This window comes from Phyllobates terribilis, unplaced genomic scaffold (genome assembly GCF_046119375.1).
Source record: "Phyllobates terribilis strain yellow unplaced genomic scaffold, ASM4611937v1 Scaffold_3__8_contigs__length_932513732, whole genome shotgun sequence".
Classification (NCBI taxonomy): Eukaryota; Metazoa; Chordata; class Amphibia; order Anura; family Dendrobatidae; genus Phyllobates; species Phyllobates terribilis.
The window spans coordinates 244,901,200-244,913,374 of NW_027362763.1; positions in this window are offsets into that span (position 1 = coordinate 244,901,200).

A 12,175-nucleotide genomic window follows, 5' to 3' on the forward strand; every position below is an offset into this window, starting at 1 on the left:
TTTGGCCTCTTGCAGTGTGTGTTAGTCAGTGGAGTAGCCTATCTGTGTTGCAAGCTACACCACCTGTGTATAGAATACAAATTTTTTTACTGCACCTAGTGAAGTAAATCCTTTTGGGCACAGCAACATTCTATTAGTCCATTTATGCTAACCTCCACCAGGTTGCAAATTCAAAATATTTTTTATCTGCATCTAGCTCTGAAAAAATATTTGGGCTTGGGCTTGTAGTGGTGTGTGGGACTTGTTCTATTAGTAAATCTATGCTAACCTCCACTAGGTTGCAAATTCAAAATAATTTTTATCTTCATCTAGCTCTGAAAAAATATTTGGGCTTCGGCTTGTAGCAGTGTGTGGGACTTGTTCTACTAGTCCATCTATACTAACCTCCACCAGGTTGCAAATTCAATATAATTTTTTTCTGCATCTAGCTCTGAAAAAATATTTTGGCTTGTAACATTGTGTGGGACTTGTTCTATTAGTCCATCTATACTAACCTCCACCAGGTTGCAAATTCAATATAATTTATTCTGCATCTAGCTCTGAAAAAATATTTCGGCGTGTAGCAGTGTGTGGGACTTGTTCTATTAGTCCATCTATACTAACTTCCACCAGGTTGCAAATTCAATATAATTTTTTTCTGCATTTAGCTCTGAAAAAATATTTCTGCTTGTAGCAGTGTGTGGGACTTGTTCTATTAGTCCATCTATACTAACCTCCACCAAGTTGCAAATTCAAAATAATTTGTATCTTCATCTAGCTCTGAAAAAATATTTCAGCTTGTAGCAGTGTGTGGGACTTGTTCTATTAGTCCATCTAGACTAACCTCCACCAGGTTGCAAATTCAATATAATTTTTTTATGCATCTAGCTCTGAAAAAATATTTCGGCTTGTAGCAGTGTGTGGGACTTGTTCTATTAGTCCATCTATACTAACCTCCACCATGTTGCAAATTCAAAATAATTTTTATCTGCATGTAGGTCTGAAAAAATATTTTGGCTTGTAGCAGTGTGTGGGACTTGTTCTATTAGTTCATCTATACTAACCTCCACCAGGTTGCAAATTCAATATCATTTTTTTCTGCATCTAGCTGTGAAAAAATATTTCGGCTTGTAACAGTGTGTGGGACTTGTTCTATTAGTCCATCTATACTAACCTCCACCAGGTTGCAAATTCAATATAATTTTTTTCTGCATTTAGCTCTGAAAAAATATTTCTGCTTGTAGCAGTGTGTGGGACTTGTTCTATTAGTCTATCTATACTAACCTCCACCAGGTTGCAAATTCAAAATAATTTGTATCTTCATCTAGCTCTGAAAAAATATTTCAGCTTGTAGCAGTGTGTGGGACTTGTTCTCTTAGTCCATCTAGACTAACCTCCACCAGGTTGCAAATTCCATATAATTTTTTTCAGCATCTAGCTCTGAAAAAATAATTTGGCTTGTAGCAGTGTGTGGGACTTGTTCTATTAGTCCATCTATACTAACCTCCACAAGGTTGCAAATTCAAAATAATTTTTACCTGCATCTAGCTCTGAAAAAATATTTTGGCTTGTAGCAGTGTATGGGACTTGTTTTATTAGTCCATCTATACTAACCTCCACCAGGTTGCAAATTCAATATAACTTTTTTCTGCATCTAGCTCTGGAAAAATATTTCTGCTTGTAGCAGTGTGTGGGACTTGTTCTATTAGTCTATCTATACTAACCTCCACCAGGTTGCAAATTCAAAATAATTTGTATCTTCATCTAGCTCTGAAAAAATATTTCAGCTTGTAGCAGTGTGTGGGACTTGTTCTCTTAGTCCATCTAGACTAACCTCCACCAGGTTGCAAATTCCATATAATTTTTTTCAGCATCTAGCTCTGAAAAAATAATTTGGCTTGTAGCAGTGTGTGGGACTTGTTCTATTAGTCCATCTATACTAACCTCCACAAGGTTGCAAATTCAAAATAATTTTTACCTGCATCTAGCTCTGAAAAAATATTTTGGCTTGTAGCAGTGTATGGGACTTGTTTTATTAGTCCATCTATACTAACCTCCACCAGGTTGCAAATTCAATATAACTTTTTTCTGCATCTAGCTCTGGAAAAATATTTCAGCTTGTAGCAGTGTGTGGGACTTGTTCTATTAGTCCATCTATACTAACCTCCACCAGGTTGCAAATTCAAAATAATTTTTATCTGCATCTAGCTCTGAAAAAATATTTCGGCTTGTAGCAGTGTGTGGGACTTGTTCTATTAGTCCATCTATACTAACCTCCACCAGGTTGCAAATTCAATATAATTTTTTTCTGCATCTAGCTCTGAAAAAATATTTCGGCTTGTAGCAGTGTGTGGGACTTGTTCTATTAGTCCATCTATACTAACCTCCACCAGGTTGCAAATTAAATATAATTTTTTTCTGCATCTAGCTCTGAAAAAATATTTGGGCTTGTAGCCGTGTGTGGGACTTGTTCTATTAGTCCATCTATACTAACCTCCACCAGGTTGCAAATTCAATATAATTTTTTTCTGCATCTAGCTCTGAAAAAATATTTTGGCTTGTAGCAGTGTGTGGGACTTGTTCTATTAGTCCATCTATACTAACCTCCACCAGGTTGCAAATTCAAAATAATTTTTATCTGCATCTAACCCAGCCAATACTTTTGGGCTAATACCACAGTTTGGCCACTCAGCTCTGCTCGATTCCCATCCATTGTTTTTTGTGCAAACAACTCCAGAGTTGTGAATTAGTTAACCACCAAAATGAGTGGAAAAAAGGCCTGCTGCTGGTGGAAAGGGGAATAGGCATGTTGGGAAGGGAAAAAAAGGTTGTGTCCGTGGGGTAGGTGTTAAAGCACCAGTAACATCTGCAGAAGAAAGACCATCTTCCAGCCAAACTAAGATGTCTTCTTCATTTAGCGGACAATGTGATAAGATCCCTTTCTTACGGCCACGCCAATCACTACAAATTCCAGATGAGGCACAAAAACAGCAGGTGCTTCAACGGATATCAAGTGCTCCTTTAAGTGGGCTCTCCTCCACCTCAACTTCAACATCACAAATACTCCAGTCCTCAGAGGTGTCACCCCAATCGCACTTGCTTCCTCACAGCTCCCAAGTCTCCAGCTGCCCGTCTGAGTATGGGGTAGAACAGATGGTTGAGTCTGCAGAGCTGTTTACTCATACTATAGCCTGGGAATCAGAGGTCGGCTCCAGAGCTTCTGTGAATCCAGACGTGGAAATGATCTGCACTAATGCCCAGAATCTTTATGAGTCGGATCCAGGACCAGACGCAGAAGGTTCTGACCATAATGTAGACCCTCGTTCCCAAACTGTAACTCCTGTTGGTGGAGACATTGAGGAAGACGATGATGAGACTCAAACACCTGATTGGAGCGACAACTTTAGTTTTTTGTCAGGGCAGGAACAGGTTGGCTCTGAGGACGACGGGTGTGATTAGACACAGGGTGATGATGACGAGGTTGGAGATCCCACTTACTGTCAACCCACAGTCAGCCAGTCGATGAGGTCAGCAGAGGAGGTGGAGGAGGATGCTAGTGACGACGAGGTCAGGTTGCGCCTTCCTGGACAGAGACATAGTACTGGAAGCACGTCAACAACTGCATCCTCAAACACAACTCTGCCTCTGACCACAAGTCGTGGTGGCTCTTCAGGTCGCATAAGCCTTGCATAGCCTGGGCGTTTTTTCAGATCGATAAAGATGACCCAACTCGTGTTATCTGTAACATTTGTCAGCAAAAGCTAAGAAGAGGCCAAAAAATACATAGTTTGAGTACTTCATGCATGAACCGGCACATGGATATGAAGCATAAGTTGCAGTGGGAAGCTCACTGTGCTACAATGCGGCATAGCCGGCCGGGCCAACCGCCGTCTGCCACATCTTGTGCATCCGCGGCCTCTTCATCCTCTGTGACTGGGGGGACAGCAGTCACACCTGTTTTGGGACGCAGACCTGCCACCTCTTTACCCGCAACAGCCAGCGTAATTGGCAGGTCATCATTTTCTTTGGAGGTGGAAACACCAGCTGGTGTTCAGCGCTGTCCGACATCGATAGCACCACCTTTGGATCAAGGCAACCTAACATATCCGTCTGCATCTTCCTCACAGACTGGCAGTTTGCCGGGGACACCCTTCTCAACCCCGTCTAAGCACAACAGCCAGCCCTTGGTCCCTCAGATGTGGACAAGTAAAAGACCATTTCCTCCTAGCCATGAGAAAGCTAAGAGGTTGAATTTCACCATCTGCAAGCTCTTGGCTACAGAAATGCTGCCTTTCCGCCTGGTGGACACAGAGGATTTTCGAGACCTTATGTCCGTCGCAGTGCCCCAGTACCAGATGCCCAGTCAGCACTACTTCTCAAAGAAAGGTGTGCCTGCGCTCCACCAGCATGTCGCACACAACATCACCGCTCCTTTGAGAAACTTTGTGTGTGACAGGGTGCATTTCACCACAGACACTTGGACAAGTAGTCATGGACAGGGGCGTTACATGTCTCTGACTGGGGACTGGGTAACCATGGTGACAGAAGGACAAGGGGCTGCTGTCCAAGTCTTGCCGTCCCCACGAGTTGTGCGTCAATCCTCTTTATCTCGAAGTTCCTCCACTGCTTCTGCCTCATCAACCTCCTCTCGGTCCTCCACCTGCACCCAAAGCCTGTCTGGTCATGCCACCCGCTTTTTAACTGCGCAGAAGGGATCCTGCACAACTCCTTACTATGCTGGCGGCAGGGCTCAACGTCATCAGGCAGTTTTTACTTTGAAATGTCTGGGAAATGTGAGTCACACAGTTGAGGAGTTGTGGTCAGCTCTGGAGTACCAGTTTCATGAATGGTTGTCTCCACTGGACCTGAAACCAGGGAAGGCCATGTGCAACAATGCTGCAAACCTGGGTGCGGCCCTTCGCCGGGGCAATGTCACACACGTGCCTTGTATGGCTCACGTGTTGAACCTGGTTGTCCAGCAATTTTTAGCCCACTATCCCGGACTAGATGGCCTTCTGCAGAGGGCACGGTCGTTGTGTGCTCAGTTTCGCCGTTCGCATCCCGCAGCTCAGCGACTTACATCTCTACAGAAGTCGTTGGGCCTGCCACTTCACCGGCTAAAATGCGATGTGCCTACCCGGTGGAATTCAACTCTGCACATGTTGCAGCGACTGTGGCAGCACCGACAAGCCCTGGTGCAATACGTTCTGACGTATAGCCTGGGCCAACGAGATCAAGAGGTGGGGCAAATCACGCTGGAGGAGTGGTCTCAGATTAGGGACCTATGCACCCTTCTGCACAATTTTGAAATGGCGACGAAGATGTTTAGCGCTGACGATGCCATTATCAGCATGACTATTCTTGTGATTTACATGCTGGAGCACATGTTAAACAGAATTCGGAGTCAGGTGGTGGCAAAAGAGGAGGTGGAGGAAGTAGAGGAGGAGGAGTTATATGCGGAAGGGCTAACATCTGCAAGGTCCAGACGGTCAGCAGCATCAAGGCAGCAGGCATGTGAGGGTGGGGGAGATGGTTTTACCAGGGTGCATGGTAGCAGCCAATCTAGTGAGGAAGGTGCAGGAGCCCAGGAGGACGAACTGATGGAAGACTCATCAGATGAGGGAGACCTTGATCACATTTCTGTTGTGCGAGGTTGGGGGAGAGGACAGAGGAAGGAAGCATGATTGTTACCTTGCCACCAACACAACAGGGACTTGGTGCTCCTGGATGCGCAAGACACATGAGTGCCTTCTTGCTGCACTACCTGCAACATGACCCTCGAATTGTGAGAATTAGAAATAATCCTGACTACTGGGTTGCCACACTGTTAGATCCCCGGTGCAAAAGTAAATTTGCAGAAATTATTCCTGCCATAGAAAGAGATGCACGCATGCAGGAGTATCAGCAGAGACTGTTGCAGAATCTTCCATGTGCTTTTCCCCAAAACACTAGTGGTGCACGTAGTGAATCTCACAGTTCCAACTTGCCAACCGTGGGACCGTCAAGTGTTCAGCACTCAAAACATAACAGAAACACAGTATCTGCTGGTAACATCAATTTTGCGGAATCATTTCACCACTTTTTTTTGCAATGCCACAGGAGACAAGAAGTCTGACACATAGTCAATGCCTAGAGACGATGGTACAGGAGTATCTCCAAGTAAACATTGAAGCCATGACTGTGTCACTGGACCCTTGTTCTTTTTGGGCTTCCAATATGTATAAATGGCCGAAGCTCGCCACTTACACCTTGGAGATCTTGTCATGCCCCGCAGCCAGCGTTCTGTCTGAACATGTGTTCAGCGCTGCTGCTGGTGTGCTGACAGGTAAGCGCCCGCGGCTCTCCACTGATAATGTAGACAGACTCACGTTCATAAAGATGAACAAATCATGGATCCGAAACGACTTTTCTACCCCTGTGTCATCCTGGGGAGAGTAAAAGCTTGATGATTTGTTAAAATCACCTCACCAACCGTTTTAAGCCTTCAAATTACTAATCATTTTTATCTGTATCTTGGCTGGAAAATAATTTGGGCCTTGTAGCAGTGTGCAGTACTGATTCTATCAGGCCATCTATACTAAACTCCACCAGATTTAAAATTACTAATCATGTTTATCTGTATCTTGGCTGGAAAATAATTTGGGCCTTGTAGCAGTTTGCAGTACTGATTCTATTAGGCCATCTATACTAAGCTCCACCAGCTTTCAAATTAATAATAATTTTTAGCTGCATCTAGCCCGGAAAATAATTTTGGGGCTCCTAGATGCGCAAGACACATGAGTGCCTTCTTGCTGCACTACCTGCAACATGACCCTCAGATTGTCAGAATTCGAAATAATCCTGACTACTGGGTTGCCACACTCTTAGATCCCCCACACTCTTCGATCAACCTTTTCATTTTAATAAAGAGCAAAAAAATGGTCATTTTTGAAATTATAAGCATTAGCAGGTTATTAGCAACTGAAATCAAACAGTTTTCAACTCAAAACTTTATTCTAGGTGGTTACATTTGCACATAGGACCCCTTGTTCGAAAGGAGCTTCTGAACTCTCTCGTCCATTGAATTTGTCTGGTTTTGGATGGTTTCTGCTTCAATTGATTTGCATGAGGACAGAATACTCTCCCAGAACTGTTGCTTAGATGTGAACTGCCTCCTGCCATCATAGACACTCCTTTTGATGATGCTCCAGATTTTCTCAATGGGGTTGAGGTCAGGGGAGCATGGCGTTCACACCATAAGTTTGTCCCCTTTTATGCCCATATCAGCCAGAGATGCAGATGTGTTATGTGCAGCATGAGACGGTGCATTATCATGCATGAAAATGATCTTGCTGCGGAATACACGGTTCTTCTTCTTGAACCATGGCAGGAAGTGCTGTTTGAGAAACTCCACATACACTATGGAGTTCATCTTTACCCCTTCAGGGATCCTAAAGGGGCCGACAATCTCTCTCCATACGATTTCAGCCCAAAACATTACTCCACCTCCTCCTTGTTGGCGGCGTAGTCGTGTTTGCATGGGGTGTTCATCAACCAGCCATCCTCCACTCCATCCATCTGGACCATCGAGCGTTGCATGGCACTCATCGGTAACAAAACAGTTTTGAAGTCAGTCTTCATGTATTGTTTGGCCCACTGTAGCCGTTTCTGCTTGTCTACAGTGGATAAAGGAGTTCGACAGGATGGCTTACAAACAGCTGCAAACCTCTGAAGGACCCTGCATCTTGTTGTTCGGGGGACGTTGGAGGCACCAGCAGCTGCAAAAACTTGTCTGCTGCTATGACAAGGCTTTTTTGCCCCTGCTCTTTTAACCTGATGTAATTGCCTGTAGGAAAGAGTCTTCAATTTTCCCTTATCAGCACGCACACGTGTGTACTGTGAATCAGCTACATACTTCTTGATTGTGCGATGATCAGGATGAAGTGTCTTGGCAATGTTGATTGTAGTCATGCCTTGACCTAAACACTCCACAATTTGTTGCTTCTCAGCAGCCAACACATCCTTTTTCTTTCCCATTTTGGAAGAAAATGTAGACTGCTTAATAATGTGGGACAGCCTTCTTAAGTAGTCTTGCCTTTCATTGGACACACCTGCCAAACTAATTAGCACAGGTGTCTGCAATTGCTTACAGTGACATAAAGAGCCCTGACACACATCACCATCAATGAGTTTAACTGACAAACAAAAAAATTCTTACCTTATCACTCCTAAACACTTTTTGCATAATAATTTGGAACATAGTGTACATGTGCTTTTCCACAAAACACCAGTGGTTCACGTAGTGAATCTTACAGTTCTAACTTGCCAACCGTGGTCTGTATGGAGTTGTTCAATAAAGGGCCCAAAAGTAAGATAACATAGACGGGAGAGGTGTCTATGAATACGAATTCCTAAGTATTTGATACCCTGTGAGGGCCAGGCAAAGGGAAAGTTGGACTGGATGGAATCCTGTATGGATTTGGGGAGGGAGACATCGAGAGCCTCAGACTTCGCTGCATTGATTTTAAAATTTGACCATGTAACAAAGTGATCTATTTCAGCCATAACAGCAGGGATGGATATATGTGATTGAGTGATATATACTAGGACATCATCAGCAAATGCAGAGCACTTGTACTCGGTGCCTCCCACCTCAATCCACCTAATATTGGGGTTATGGCGAATTGATGAGAGCAGGTGCTCCGTCACTAGGATGTATAAGAGAGGGGACAGAGGACATCCCTGCCTTGTCCCATTGGTGATTATGAAAGGTGATTAAAATGTTCCATTTATCTTCAGCCTAGGTGACGTATTCCGATACAGGGCCGTGATTTTGCCTATAAAAGGGTCCCCTAGACCCCTACCCCAAGCTTTTTAAGAGAATAATATATGGCGTGCCAGGAGACTCTATGGAATGCTTTCTCAGCATCCAACGAGAGTATCTAATTACAAATTTGTAACTGCATCTAGCCCAGGAAATACTTTGTGCCTAGTAGCAGTGTCTGCTAGTCAGCGGATTATCCCAGCTGTTAAGCTAGGTACACCACCTGTAGTTTGGACACTTAATTTTTTCAAAGGAAATGGTTCGGGCCCCCGAGACACTCAGTGAAGAGCACCGGGGAAGCACCCCAAGGCACAGGGGCTGGGACTGGCGGTAGGACGCCTTGCGGTGGACCGCCAAGCTCGATCCTTATAAAAGCTTTTTAACTGCAGCAGCTTTAGTGGACGCTACTGGAGCTGGAATTACCGCGGCTGCTGGCATGAGACTTGCCCTTCAATAGATCCTTGTAAAAGGATTTAAAGTGTACTCATTCAAATTAGAGAGACAATTTAAATTAAAAAGATTAGACCTGCCTCCACCGCAGGGGGGCTCGCTCGAACCACCCGCCGACAGGCACCAGTATTGGGAGAGGGGGGCTGGCCGTCAGGGTCCACCGCGGCTCTGGCACAAACCCGGCGACACGGAGGTCGCACGGGCAGGAACGGACTGGCCGTGTCGGCTTCGCACTTTTTTGGTTTTAGAAGGGCATGACATGCCTATATCTTTGTCTCCCCCTCCTTTTACTCCTCCACCTCTTTTTTTTTCGCATGACTATATGTACTTGTCACTTTTCCATGTGTTAGTTGTGTCTTCTGAGCAGTTTGTCAGCTTTTGGACACATTTGAAGGTGTTTTCTATGTGTTTCTATGTGTTTTTGTTTGCCTGCCATTGGTTTAACGGAGTTCGAAGGTGTTCGACGAACAGTTCGACGAACAGTTCGGCGAACATACGGGTGTTCGACGAACCAAACCGAACTCGAACACTATGGGGGTGTCTCAACACCGCATTTGAATGTCTGTGTTAGGGATTTGGGGGGCAAACTTGGCAAAGAAGGAACTTCTGCCCTGGTGCCCAGTGTCGGCAGAGGTAACTGTATCTGCTTCCTCAGGCCAGCTATTCTATAAGCCACAGACCACTTTAGGCAAGCATGTGCTCCTCAGTGTGTCTGTAGGATGGCATGCTGGATGGTCGCGTCAAGCTACTATGCAGCCTGCCATCTAGATGTATCAGAGCTGAACCCGTTGCGGGAAAAATTGTTTATGTTCTTCATATCGGAGAAGTGATGATGAGATTGGTTTATTATTTTATTTTTATTACTGGTGACATGGGATTTAGAGGAATGGGCGTAATGGTAAGTAGGGTTTAATTTAGAACTATTAAAGGAGTCTGTGTGGTTATATCAAATAAATTATTTTATTCTGGGTGTGGGTGTTTTTTTTAAACATTTCACTTTCACTATGGGGTTAGTAATGGGGGCGACTTATAGACACCTCTCCATTACTAACCTGGGCTTGATGTCAGCTGGCATTATAAGCTGACATCAACCCCAACCCTATAACCCCGCTTGCCACCACCATAGCGCAGAGGGCAGAGCTGAGCTAAGTGCCAGAATTGGCAAATCTTATGGATGCGCCATTTCTGGGGCGGCTGAGGGCTGGTGTTTGTAGTCTGGGAGGGAGCCAATATTCATGGCCCCTTCCTAGGCTATTAATATCAGCCCCCAGCTGTCTGCCTAGCCTTTGCTGGCTGTTAAAATAGGGGGACCCCACGTCAATTTTTTGGGGGGTTCTCCCTTTTAATAGCCAGTAAAGGCTAAGTATACAGCTGGGGGCTGATATGAGTAGCCTGGGAACCTCCATGGGTATTACCCCCTTCTCAGGCTACAAACATATGCTCACACCTGTCTGCTTAACCTCTGCTAGTGAATAAAATGAAATAAAATAAATAAAAACTTTTCACAAAGAAAAAAACAATTGTGAAATAAAAAAACAAAAAAAAATATATATATATTTTATTAAACCCACTTTAATGTTCTTTTTTATTAAACCACAAAAAACAAAAACATTTTCAATAGCCAAAACATTTAATAAATACAATAGAACATGTCATTGATTTTACAAACTATACAAACATATTTACATATTGCAAAGGGGAACAACAAACATAGAACATAACATAAAACTAATAATAAAACTTTATAAATTATGATATTTGGGAGGCAACATAATATGCGTACCTGGACTGGGGGTTGGGAAAGGTGGGGGAGCACATACGGGAGTTGAGACATACGCTCCAGACAGCGTGGGAGTAAAGGGTGGTAACAACACTGGGTCCAGAGTGGCAAGGTGAGGTGTTCTGTTACTATCCCAACATTGCAGAATCAAATTTTGGCCAGGTGATTCAGATTATGGTGCATTTCTGTTTTTGGAATTTGTATTGGCCTTGGATTCCGGGAACGGAGAAAAAAATGGTCCGGGACTTGGAGGAGGCTGTGATGGGGAAGAAAATGGTCTAGGACTTGGATAATGAGAGAGAGAGAGAATGTTTTAAGGCATTTTTATTACTTACTGCAAAGTCAAAAGTTTACATACACTAAGATTACTATGCCTTTAAACAATTCTGGACTGTCCATATTATGATGTCATGTGTTTGGAAGCGTCTGTTTTTTTTAGCAACATCTGAGTTAATTAGATGTGTGGATGTATTTTAATGCACACCTGAAACAAACTGTTTCTTTGTGTAGCATCATGGGAAAGTCTAAAGAAATCAGCCAAGATATCATGAAGAGAATTGTGGACTTGTTTAGGTTTGGCTCACCCTTGAGTACAATTTCCAGACACCTGAAGGTGCCTCATTTATCTATGCAAACAATTATACGCAAGTACTAACAAGCCATCATACCGTTCAGGAAGGAGATGGGTTCTGTGTCCCAGAGATGAACGTGCTTTGGTCTGACATGTGCATATCCACCCAAGGACAAAAGCAAAAGACCTTGTGTAGATTATGGCGGAAGCTGGTAAAATTGTGTCAATATCCACAGTGAAACAAGTACTGTATCAACATGGGCTGAAAAGCCACTCTGCCAGGAAATCATCACTCCAAAAGAAACATAAAAAAGCCAGATTAATGTATGCAAAGGCACACAGGAACAAAGACCTTAATTTTTGTAGACATGTCTTGTGGTCTGATGAAATTAAAATTGAACTTTTTGGGCATAATAATCATTGTTACATTTGGAGGAAAAAGGGAGGAGTTTGGAAGCCTAAAAACACCATCCCATCCACAACAGTTGTTGTGCGGTTGTTTTGCTGCAGGAGGAACTGGTGCATGTCACAAAATAGATGGTATCATGAGTAAAGAAGATTACGTGGCAATACTGAAGCAACATCTCAAGAC